This window comes from Macrobrachium rosenbergii, chromosome 55 (genome assembly GCF_040412425.1).
Source record: "Macrobrachium rosenbergii isolate ZJJX-2024 chromosome 55, ASM4041242v1, whole genome shotgun sequence".
Lineage (NCBI taxonomy): Eukaryota > Metazoa > Arthropoda > Malacostraca > Decapoda > Palaemonidae > Macrobrachium > Macrobrachium rosenbergii.
In genome coordinates, this window is record NC_089795.1 from 47,183,323 (window position 1) to 47,197,799 (window position 14,477).

A 14,477-nucleotide genomic window follows, 5' to 3' on the forward strand; every position below is an offset into this window, starting at 1 on the left:
AAGGCGAGGGGAGAAAACCCTTGAAACAGGAAGCAAGTAATATGAGAATTATGAAACCTAACAAAGGATAATAATAATAATAAAAAGCATTTCAACATCAGATGCTCCGAAAGCTTGGAAATAATCGTCATAAATTGTATCTAAGTCATTATTTGAATAAATATGATTAATTATTTTTTGAATTAATCATTATTGAAAGTAATCATATTCGAAGAGTTGTGAAATTAGTGAGTTACAGGAATTCACTGAAAATAAAAGATTAAATAATCATTGAAATATTGTGGCAAAAGCTGCTGTTATGAATAATTCTCTCCTTTGCACATTGATAACGAATTTGAATTATTATATAAAAGTCATGGATAATAACTGTTTTTTTTTTATTAGTGTGTACCCTGACTTATGAAATACCTAATATATAATATACGTATAAGAGTTTATTTGAAAAGAAACATTACTGTAAATTTTAAGAGTGCAAATTTAGAGAGATACATAAATGAATATTAGTTTCATGTTATATGATCTTTCTTTTCAAGCAAAGTTCAGCTTCATGTGAATGATTAAAAAGCAGATACTTTTTTCAAATAAATAGAATTTATTTTAAAGGACTTTCATCAAGTCCAAAGTCCCCAGACTTAATGGGGCCCTAAAGGGCTGTCAGAGTCAAGTCCTTAGTTACAATCTCGGTAATGGGGATCCATCGATAAAGCGCGCTAGGTCCATTAGACTGCTTACTCTTTTTAATGAGTTTCTCCTGCGTTCATAAATGACTTCACATTTGCTTGGCCTTGCATTTCATGCTTGAACTAAAGCTCCTGTTTTTAAGATTGCTACTGCATGGCTTTAGTCAGAAGTAGAAGTAGTGATAGTATGAGTATTCTATTGCTTGTTTGTAGTTAGTAATAATATGAGTTAGGGGGTGCTGGAAAAGAGGTAAGACGACCCATTAGAAATTATTTGGGAGGCGTTTCCAAGTCTACAGTACAAAAGACTATCTCAAAGTTCGTACCAAAGTAACATGGGACAAAATGATATGGCATTCTTTATGTGCCACTGACCCCATCAGAAACAACTAATGGACACTCCATCAAGAAAGACATTACCTAAGCATCTGAATAGTTCATTTTCAGGGACAGAGACCGATATGACCATTTGGAGTCCTTTACCAGACTGAAGCTTACGAGCCCTGTGAAATTAGTTATTCTTTTTCCTGTTCACCTCATAAAACTTGGTCTTGTTCCATTAACGTAAGCCGATCATTCTTTTGTAAAGCGGTGACTTGTGACTCCTAACTGAATCTAATTACAGTCGATTACAAGCAAGAATTTTCAATTCTAATTCCTGAAATAACGATGACAGTAAAAGGGTTCATAATAAAGTTGAAAATGCGGAATTTCAACGATGAAATCTTCATCTCTAATAAAATCCTATTAATATCCATAAGCGTGAAAAAAGGAAGAGTAACCTCAATAATCTTAGATAAGTTTGAGTCAGACAAATCTTCAGGAAACTGGCAGGCTTCATATTTTGCTAAGCAATAAATTAAAAAGAAATTAATTACTTAACCGTTGAATGTATCAGATACAGAATGATTAAGATGCAATGCCACAACGTCTAAAGATAAAAAAAATAGGTATTGCAATATTGCCTATACATGAAAGCATAAGAATGAGAAGAAAGGAGGAACTGTGTAAAATTCGAGCAATAAAAATGAAAATGAATTCCATCACCGTTCAATTCTGGAACGCTGATACAAACAGATATAAATTCGGAGCCCGAATGTTTATTCAGTGAGACTAACGAATCAGAGTCGAATGGGACCACTTTTCCTCTTCCATTATTTATTGTTGGAGTGATCTATACATCTATTGGCTTTTGTGCCCTCATTCCTCTGCGTTGTTTTCTGAAAAGAAATTGTGTAATTAAGGATTTTAAGTAATTTTGAGTTTCTTCTGCATTCTACATGATGAAATGTATTTATTTTTGAAAATGAACTGGCAAAATGTTAATTGTTCTGATGTTCTCACACACACACACACACATATACAATATAAATGTAAGTGTATGTGTATATATATATATATATATATATATATATATATATATATATATATATATATATATATATATGTGTGTGTGTGTGTGTATGTATATATATATATATATATATATATATATATATATATATATATATATATAAACCAAAACTTTTTAAAATATCCACCTGAAAAGATGGAGATTTTAAAAGTTTTGTTTATGTATATGTATATATATATACATATATATATACTATATATATATATATATATATATATATATATATATATATATATATATATATATATATATATATATCACACATATTGTATATACATGTGTGTGTGTGTGTGTGTGTGAGAACATCAGAACAATTAACACTTTGCCAGTTCCATTTCAAAAATAAATACATTTCATCATGTAGAATGCAGAAGAAACTAAAAATTACTTGAAATCCTCAATTACACAAATAACCAGAACAAGCACAAAACTCTCGTCTCATGTTTCATGAACGCAATGACGAAGTCAGAGTGACATCCCCCTTTCATTACCGAGTAATATCTCCATTTCTCTTTGACGTCTCCTTGTCACATTCAGCTACGCGGATGTGTTGCTGCTCTCTTGAGAGTTCGTGGCTTGTTCACGCTTGTGTTACCTGATTCCCTGTGGGGAAACGACGAGTTACCATGAAAGGTGAGGCGGGTAAAATTTAGCTATTTATGGAGTCAAATGTGAATGTAATATATGAATGGGGAAGTAGTTTTCAATGATAAATGAGGAATATATGGCGCGAGATGAATTATAATCTGTCAATTTACTAATCCTATTTTGCAGAGATCTGGCAATTATTTGTGTATTTATTGAGTCAAATGGATGCAATATAGAAAGTGAGATAGTAGTTTTTAGTGATGAATGAAGATATAATGCTCTAGATGAATTATAAAATATTAATGTGCTGATCCTACTTCGCAGGGACTTTCAAAATATGCTAGTCTTTCTTTGAGACACTTGAACGAATATAATATAAAAATTAGAATGGTAATATTTTTAATGATAGGCAAAGAATATATGTTACTAAATAGATTATAAGATACTATTATCCTATTTCAAATATGGTGGAATTTTTTAGCGATACATTTGAAAATTTACTAAAAATTGAAACAACGATCTCTCTCTCTCTCTCTCTCTCTCTCTCTCTCTCTCTCTCTCTCTCTCTCTCATAGAATTTACTATACCTCTCTTATTATCAAGTAAGAATAACTTCTCTCTCTCTCTCTCTCTCTCTCTCTCTCTCTCTCTCTCTCTCTCTCTCTCTCTCTCTTAGAATATATTTTGTAGTTCTTATTGCAAAGGAATATTATATTGTATATTTACAAGCCAATTTTTACGATTCAATTTGGCAAAAATGATAGAGGTTTTCACGTGAATGTGAATTAAGCTATATATTGACGAAGCTTGTTATGCGGACGATAAAAATTATTGTACGGCTAAATCAAAATGGTTTCTCTAATTTATTAACGAGTATCGGAAAACAAGGATTTGATTGATGCTTCTAAAATATACTTGCTCTTCAAAATGTATGAAAATAAGATGTAACAAAGTTCTTTCGTTCTAATAAGAGATTCAGTGCCTTTAAATTTGTTCATTTTTCCACCACCAATGTTTCTCGATTCTTAATAACTTCTTTCTCTCTCATTACGTCTCTCCTCCATATTTCCTTTCAAATATAGGTCTCACTACATAAAGCTATTATCCTTGTATACCATTGTTCAGAGCAAAAATGCAAACAAAATTATTTTTACAATTGTATTTGCAATTACTGACATCCTATTTTATATTTTGCACTGTAAACTCATTCGCATCTCCTGACGTCATCCATTTATTTAAGCAATTATTAGAATTTTCTCAAAACCCTTTCAAAAACTGCATAATATTTGGGATGTCATTCATAGGGATTTATTTTATTCATCGTCTGTTCTGAAAATTCGTAAGAGGATTTTCAAAAATTCTGACGGTCTCCGTAGTTTTGCTCTCGTATTCGGACCATTTGGTGTCACTGACCTGGAGAGAAAATAGATATTCATTTGCAAACAGCCATTAACATCGACTCCTGGGTCGCTTTGCATTTGGGCAGAATGTATGAAATGTTTAGAGTGAATGGAATGTATTAGAGCTATTTTCTATTTTTTTCTTTTTTAAGTAATGAACGGTGGCGCTTAGCAAGAGCAAGAGCAATCATAAATACGAAACCTAGACATATTATGTTGGAATTACGTTTTCTTTCACGAATACTACGACGGGATTGATCTCGGTACTGAAATGCTATACGCGAATAAACGCTTGATTTCACAACCTACTTTCACGAACGACGAAACGATACTGTTTTATTTAAGTACATATCAGCGACAATGGAAAATAAACGGGTAAACAAAAATAAATACATCTTAGACTACACATCCCAACAAAGTAATTAGTTTTCGCTTGGAACAAAGTGAACCTTTGGGAACAAAGTGAACCTTTCCACAAAGTTTGCTAAATGTGTTTTTTTATCATACTCTTGCTGAAAGGCAATTATACAAAACGAACCAAATAAGACGGTTGTCCAATCACATGAAGTGATCTTTCCAGGATTAATTTTTGGCAAGATTCTTATATACTGATTAATTCTAAAATATTCAATATATTTTCAATGGTGTTCTCTTTAAGTTTCAGCAGTCAGTATGAGATAGGATTAATAAAGAATTTTTGTTTTTTAGATCAGAAAATTACTCGGCTGTCATTTTTCAGGCATTGATTTAGGAACTCGAATGAAATTCTATGTTTTATAATAAAAATATGGAACTTAGTCTCTTATCGCTTAATGTTGAACTATATTATTATTATTATTATTATTATTATTATTATTATTATTATTACTGGTAGAATAAGCTCAGAGTATCACACACACACACACATTATTATACATATATTATTACTATATAATAAGCTATATATATCATATATATATATATATATATATATATATATATATATATATATATATATATATATATATATATATATATATATACATATATATATATATATATATATATATATATATATATATATATATATATATATATATATATATATATATATATATATATATATATATATACACACATCTAGACGTTTCCAGGATGTTGCATTCAAATTATGGTTTCTAGATTTGTTTCATCTCTCTCTCTCTCTCTCTTTATTTTCTCTCTCTTTCTCTCTCTCTCTCTCTCTCTCTCTCTCTCTTTTATTTTTTCTATTAAACAGCTCGAGACTATCGTACCTTGTCATATCTGACAGTTTGACCAACCAACCACTTTGATATGATTTCAGTATATTGGTCCTTATCCTTATTCCAACTAAGTTATCGTCTTTTAGAACACAAAATATTGCAGATGTTAGATATTTAGGAGCAATATGGCATTGCACTTTGAGCTCAACATCACCATCTCGTCTATTTTTTTTTTGAGACAGGAGTGAAAATCATAATACAAACCCTAAGTATTTTCTTTTACTTTCTGAGGGAAAAATAATTCCATAAAATTTATAATATATGAGTCTTAGGTAGGTTTTTCTCACTTTGTAGAGCAAGAATAGAAAAAACTAATAAATGAAAACGTTAAAGACCTTTTTGCCCTAGAGGGAGTAGGATAAGGATAATCGAAGCATAAACATTCCAATAAATAAAAGCCTTGCAAACCTTTTATGTCATTTTTGGGGATCCAAGGATAAACGAAAGTTAAACATACTAAATAAATAAAGTCCTGCGAACCTTTTTTCTAAATTTTATTGTTGTAAAGACAAACAAAACGTAAACATACTAATAAATAAAAGCCTAGAACACCTTTTTGTCCTTTTTTGGGAGGGGGTGGGGGTGGATGTAAGGATAAACAAAATATAAACATGCAGATACATAAAACTTGAAAAGGTTTTTTGACAGTTTTAGCATGGCAAGGATAAACAAAACATGAACGTACTAATAAATAAAAGCCTTGATTACCTTTTTGTTCTTTTTTTCGGGAGGAGAGGGGGAGGGTTGTAACGTAAACAAAACACAAACATACTAATAAATAAAAGCCTTTTCCAGAGGTCAGATCAGTATCAACGTCATGGTCATAAATTGAAAGAAAATGTTCCACTGACAATTTGCCCTGCAGCGACAGGAGAGAGGCGTTAGGTACAGTATGACTAAAAAATAAGGATATTTTTGCGCTAAAGCTTTCCACCGCCACAATTCTCTATGAAATGTCTCGTCAAATCGCCGCATCAAATGTTATGTTCACTTGTTGTTTGTGTGTTTTTGTGAGATATGAATATATAATATATATATATATATATATATATATATATATATATATATATATATATATATATATCCGTGATATATATATATATATACGTTGTATAATGATATATATATAAAAAATCAATATATTTTTATTATATATATATATATATTCATGTACCCCTCCCCTCTTGTCATAAAATATATAACCAAAAGGTATATTTATATATATTATATGTATATTTTGTTTATCCTCCTATATATATGACAATATGTTTTGTTTAAGGTATGCAAGGCTATTTATTTATTTCCATGTTTATATTTTGTTTATCCCTATATATGTCCTAGGCTATTTGTTATATATATATATATATATATATATATATATATATATATATATATATATATATATACATATACGGATAAATATAAAGTGAAAATGTACCTTGTGTAAATGTAAGAGTATATGCGATGAGATAGTACTACGTCCTTTTTTTTTTTTTTTTTTTTTAGAAAGACTAGTCGACCTTCCACTACTTGTTCATTTATTTGAATGATTATGACAGTTTCTCATTCCTTTCAATTAAATTAAATAAAAAATTTCCCTCTCTTTATTTCGCAGATGACATACATCACGCGAAAAAGAAGAGAGAGACAGAAGACAGAGAGAAATGTCAATTTTCGCAGGCTTCATAACACAAAAGTTGTTTCCATCAATACTGAAACTCCTGAGAGAAACAAAAGGTAAGAGCATGGCTGCAAGATTTATTATTCTTAAAATCTTCACGACCTTTTAGTTTTCAACACAACATTCGTACGCCCTGGAGAATTAAGCTTTTTTAAGATACTTGGGCTTAGGGACTATTTAGAAGCGTTTTTTAAATCTTCTGGAAAGAAAATAGTTCTTTTTTCCTTTTTTTTTATACTAACATTCGTAAGTCACGGAGATTAAGCTCCGCATGCTATTTGGTTCTGGGAACTATTTGGATGTGAGTTTTTAAAAATCTTCGATGAAATTAAATATTTGTTCATTGTAGATTTCGTGGGTTTCTGTTTTAAAATGATACATAAAAAGAGATTCAGCTCCCTTAGCTTTTAAAGAAATACCTTTCTCAAAGTTGCAGGTAGAAATATGGTCGGTATAACAGTTTTGTTAAGTAAGGGTAATATACAATCTTTATGCTAATCGATGACATTTTTCAGGATAACCAATCATGCTTGCGCTGTTTACAAAATGAACTTTTTAATTTAAATGTTCAGATTATCTTTGAAATACTATGTTAGTATTTTTTAATTGATAATAGTTATATGCGTTCCTAGTTTTCTGCGTTTACAAAACATGAGATTATGTCAAAATCATTATCTTTTTTTCTCTTAAAGCAATATTCAGATTTCCCATACGTCAAAGGACTCTGTTTTCTTACGGTTTACTAGACTCCTTTTCTGGTCACCTATCCAAGGACTGACCAGACAAAAATGTTGCTTTATTTCGCTGATCGAACGACCAGTGTACGTACAGGCGAACAAACTCTCTTTATCTTCTCTCTCTCTCTCTCTGAGACTCTCTCTCTCCTAATCGCTGTTGGAAATTGACTATAAATATGTAATGGAAAGGCCTTTGTCTATTGACATCAGCGTTCCTTGTTTAAATGCAATTACAAAATCACATTATTTTGAAAATATTCAATGGAATATTGAGGGACCTGGTGCCTTGGACAACTAGACAAACATGTTTACAGAGTACACTATTTCCAATTAACCTTTACCGAACGAATATAGAGAACGTGTTTATCTCTCTCTCTCTCTCTCTCTCTCTCTCTCTCTCTCTCTCTCTCTCTCTCTCTCTCTCTCTCTCACCATCCGGTTCGAAACCTTTCTTTTGAAAGTAAATGAACTCAAAAAGTGTTCGACATTATTCTGAAAAATTTGTTTGAAGCAAATGAGAACACACAATCCATGGAAAAATCTTCCAATTAAAGTTACCAGACATAGAAGATTTTTCATCTTCTCTCTTTATTGACATTCTAACACGCTCCTCCCTCCCTCTCTCTAAATCCACAAATGTACATACTTCACATAATTATAAAGATATATATACTATATATATAATAAAATTTGTTATATAAATATAATATATCTATATATAATCTATGAGAAAATATATATATTTTTTCTTCTTCATTTTGTTGACATTCTAAAATCCTCTGTGTGTGTGTCTCTATATCTCTAAATACACACACATATATATATATACACATGTATACACACACACACATATATATATATATATATATATATATATATATATATATATATATATATATATATATATATGTGTGTATATATATATATATATGTATATGATATATATATTGAACTCTCGTTATCTCTTCCCAATAAGTCATATTCTGTTGGCGTCTTCAAAACGTTATTGAATTACAATGAACAGGGACAAATCCCAAAACTAACTAAATGAAATGGTCGACGGGGGGATAAAAACTTTTACATTTCATACCAAGTCACTCCCAAGTTTTATAAATCTCCGTCATCTCAACGATAAAATAATTCATGATGAAAATCTCTTCTGTGTCAGTGAGTTTTTTTTCCCCTTTTACATTGTGTAACATTTAGGTACCAAACTCTTGAGAGGATGCTTGAACCATGAACTCTAAATGTGTCTTTTGCAACAAAAACGACTTTATCAACATTTTTTTTACTTTTGTAACAAACCAACTTGGAATGAAAATCAAATCAGCCTAAATATAAAAATTTATTCGATTACGTGAATGTTTAACTTTAAATAAATTAACTCTTCCTGTAAGTTTTCTCTCACATTATGTAACGGGGTAAATATTTCTCATTGAAATACCACAAAATTACCGGGTTACTTTAATTCTTTGTTTTCGAGTATGGTTTCCATACCGAACCTGTTCAGAACAGGATGCAATATATTTCCACTGAATATACAGACAACCTCTCGGGGACAATCTTAATGGCTTTCCTGCGCAATCTTGTCCAAGTCTTCTCAAGTGTTGTTATTCTTCTTCTTATTATTATTATTATTATTATTATTATTATTATTATTATTATTATTATTATTATTATTATTATTATTATTATTATTATTATTCAGAGGATCAACCCTATTCATGGAACAAGTCCACCATAGGGTCCATTGACTTGAAATTCAAGCTTCCAAAGAATATAGTGTTCATTAGAAAGAAGTCACAGAAGGCACAGGGGAAATATAGAAAGAAGAGATCACACTTATTAAAAAGGAAAAATTAATTAACAAGCTAATTAATAGATAAATACTGTAGATAAATAAATAGATAAAATGTAAGTAGATTATTAAAATTCAAGGAAAATTGTATTAGCGTAAAATGCATTGCATCTTCGCTTGAACTTCTGAGGTTCCAATTGCACAGCCTCTTCAAGGAGACGGTTCTGACAGTCCAACGGCCCAAGGAATACTAAGCAAGGGATCACTAGACAATACTTCAGTTAAATAGGCATTTCAGTGCATTAACGACAGAGGCTGCCATACACAATAAATCTGGCCACTCCAGTTTATACACCGTTCTTATTCGACTTTTTGACCTTGTTCCATATTCCTGAAATGTCAAGCAAAACGAGGAGGAATTTTTTTAGAAAAACAACTATAAAAGCAAAAGCTTTTATAGCTGCACTTGTTTTCACGCGTGAAAGCAAATGACGGAAGAGAGCATACTGCAAAGTAAGTAAATAAATAAATAAGTACATAAATAAGTAGATAAATTAATTAATTTTTTTTATTTATCTATTTGAATAACTAAATAAATTAATAAATACACAAATAAATAATTAAATGAATCATTTATTAATTAATTACGTGATTAAATAAATAAGCAAATGAACAAGTAAATAGATATGGAAAATGGCGACCCTCAGTTATCATTCTATGCAGATGCCAAATGGACTGGCACCGTCATGCCTGTATGTGACCCATAACAGATGGCACTCAATGAAACCTGGTTTGGGAGTGTGGGAATTTTTTTTTTTTTTGGGGGGGGAGTTCAAGGTAGGCCTGGGGAAGAAAGTAAGAAAAAGAAAAAATCCAAATCTATCAGAGATGACGCAAAACTGAATTGAAAGGTAAGGACAACAAAGATTATTGCAAATACCTACCACGAAATGAGAATGCAGTTTTCATATTTTTTTATCATTTATTTATCATATCTTTTTTCATTCTGCATACATTATTGTTGCAGTTACGAAGAAGATAAAAAAATCAGTGAAAGACGGAAACAGCCCGGAAGAAACGTTTTCGTAGAAATTATTGTTATTATTATTCAGAAGATGAACCCTCAGTCATATGGAACAAGCCCACCAAAGGGGTAACTGACTTGAATTCAAGCTTCCAAAGAATATGGCGTTCGTTAGAGAGAAGTAACAGAAGGTAATGGGAAATACAGAAGTACAGAAAATGGCAATTTCCACAGTTGTCAAGACCTTTAACGAATCTCTGAAATCGGAATACCAGTTTCCATGCAAACCGATTCGTTCGCAACGAACGTGACCGGACATGGAACCCTTGGCTAAGAGCACTTGTTGTCTGAGCAAAGGATTAGTGATATTCCATTCTGAAAATCTAGGTTTAATACTTATTCACTGTCCCGGTGCTATACTCACTTGCTGTGAATGAGAAGAGGTTGAAAGGTATGATTTGTCTAAAATATTTCTCTTGTTATATTATTATAATCGTAGTGCTAAGCATGACGTTGATTGAATCATGATAAACATAATACATTCGAAAAGTTTAAAACATTTACAGATTTTTAAACACAATTTTAAAACTGTTGTTGGATATACCCACCGTTGCCATACCAAAGATTATCGACGGTCAAGTGGGATTATAAATATGATAACGAAAATGGTTTGCAAAACCATGTCTTGTCACTCAGATTGACTAAAAAATTGATTGATGTCTTGTGAAATTCTTTAAATTTTGGTAGATCATCTTTGGTATCAGCTCACGAATTTTGATTTCTAAAGGCTTGGACAAGAGAGAGAGGAGCAAGAGAGAGAGAGAGAGAGAGAGAGAGAGAGAGAGAGAGAGAGAGAGAGTATCTGAGGAATTTTTTTACCTGGGTAGGCTGAGGGCATTCTGAATGATCATGGCTGCACCATTTTTAATCGTGCTGTTGGTGAATTTTTGCCAAACATTGATGCTGCCATATGTTCATTTTTTATTCTCTGTCTCCCTTTTCCTCAGCTACAAAAACAGTTCACGTAAGTAGAAAACTAAATAAAACAAGTTGTTAAAAAGGAAAAAAAAAGTTCTCTAGTTCTAAAAGACGTACGTTAGCTGCGCTGAAGTATCTGGAAAGAGAATTGAGCTGAGAAGTGAGGCTGAGAGAGGAAGGCTATTTGTGCCTGGATCTTCAGCGGTGAAAAATGCAAGGTGAGGTGGAGTTGCAAAGGTCGTTGGAAGTAAAGTTATAATGGTATGTCTGCCAGTTGCTCTCTCTCTCTCTCTCTCTCTCTCTCTCTCTCTCTCTCTCTCTCTCTCTCTCTAAATATGATTATATATATATATATATATATATATATATATATATATATATATATATATATATATATATATATATATATATATATATAAATATAGACAGATAGGTAGATACTGAATTTCCATTTCACTCTTTTGGTTACAAAATCATGATGCTGAGCGCTAGACAACTAATGCCTCGCAAGAGCAAAAATGACTCATTAGTTCCCTGTGGAAACTACTGTAGAGAAACGGACAAGTGGAAATAACTTTTGACACAACCTTTCAAACCTTTAATGAGCAGGTAAAGGATATCATCCTGTCAGTTAACAAACTGACTCCATCTGACGCTCTTCGCAATTAGTTATAGAGGAATATATTTGCATATTTAATAGTTTTTTAGGTTCTGACGAATAGCTTAATTCCTGTGGCACTTGAAAGTACTTCAGCATTGTCAAGATAAATAACATTTATATTAGATGGTGTTCTTACTGATGGCTCTGTCTCTTGATGAGGATGGCCAAACAAGCCATTAGATTTTACTCAGAAACAAAGTAATTAAAGTTCCCGGTAATCTGGGACATATCACTTTAGAAATATGTGGTGTCAGCACTCAGTGGCCTCAGTATGTAATGATAATTTATGTATTAAAGTTAAAAATATATAAATAATAAAAATATTTATTTTTATTTAATCTGTTGATAGCTACGTAGTATTTCAAAGTACAAACAACTGACGTAAGTTGTTTACGCAAATTAGCTGCTTAATATGACGTGTGTGGTCTATTTAATCAATCACGTCTTTTTAACAAACAGAGAAAGATTTTATAAGGAAATATATACAATAATCGTGTCCAAGACACAGACAGACAGACAGACAGACAGACAGACAGACAGACAGACAGACAGACAGACAGACAGACAGACAGACAGACAGACAGACAGACAGACAGACAGACACTTACCTACCTTACCAAACATTTATTGTGCTCCACTGATGATAAAACTAACCTCCAATATTTCTAATTGTTCCTTTGACTTTCATAATTATTCATCCTTTTTTTGCAGCCAGATTTTTTTATTGAAGAAGCACCTAAGAATTTTTATTTAGAGCATTTTGCTCAAGAAGAATCAATGAGTGATTTGGTGTACTTTTTCATGAGAATTAGATAGTAATCTCGAAATCAATTGAGAATAAAAAAATAGTACTGTCTCGAGATCACTTGAGAATTAGATAGTACTGTCTCGAAATCACTTGAGAATAAAAAAAAAATAGTACTGTCTCGAGATCACTTGAGAATTAGATAGTACTGTCTCGAAATCACTTGAGAATTACGTAGTACTGTCTCGAAATCACTTAAGGATTAAGTGGCACTGTCTCAAAATCACTTGAGAATTAGATAGTACTGTCTCGAAATCATTTCAGAATTAGGTAGTACTGTCTCGAAATCACTTCAGAGTTAGATAGTACTGTCTCGAAATCACCTGAGAATTAGGTAATACTGTCTCGAAATCACTTCATAATTACGTAGTACAGTCTCGAAATCACTTCAGAATTAGAAGGTACTGTCCCGAAATATTTTGAGAATTAGGTAGTACTGTCTCGCAATCACTTCAGAATTAGATAGCACTGCCTCGAATCACTTGAGAATTATGTAGTACTGTCTCGAAATCACTTCATAATTAGATAGTAATGTCTCGAAATCACTTCAGAATCAGATAGTACTGTCTCGAAATCACTTCAGAATTAGGTAGTACTGTCTGGAAATCACTTCAGATTTGGTAGTACTGTCCGGAATGACGATAGACTCCTAACGTATGCTTTTAATATCGTGTAGAAATTCTTTACTTCTAGCCCAAGTCATTCGCAACTATTAGGTAAATACACGTGAATGAAGATTTTGCTATCACTGGCAAAATTCCTTTCATTTTTATTTTTGTGTTTGTAACCCTCGTTATCTCATTCATATCGTCAATCTGATTTACTGGCTGCGTTCTATGAGCAAGATTCCGTGCTCGCATAAGGTCAGCTTAATTTAAACGTGCAGTTAATGTGTTTGATGTTTTAACCCACAAACTGAACACAAAGAAACCATTCGTTATGATGTACAGTAACGCAAATTTTATATATAAAGGAAGAGCTCATAAATGCAAGATTATTTTAAAAAAAGGAATTCCTCTTACTTTACCACATCTATTTAATAAATATATATTCTCCCGTCGGAGGAACCGAAAGCCTTGGGCCCTCCATAATTCGCACTTAGGCGGGATGCTCCTCCGGAGGCCACACATCACACTTAAGGAAGATCATCATTCTTTTATTATTCATGGACATCGCCACAAGAAAAAAAGAATCCACATATGACGGAGGAAGGGAATTTTCCAGAATCTGCAGCGATACAAATTCCTATTCGATTCAAAGTTAAGTTACGATAGTCGTTTTTTCCTTTAAACTACAATGACATTTTTTGGTTTCTGGTTAAGTTTTCCTTTCCTCCGAATATGTCATTCGTTATCCTAAATATTTGTATTATGCGCAAACAAAATGCTAAGCAAGGTTCCAACGTGTTCAGATATAGAGAATCGTTTT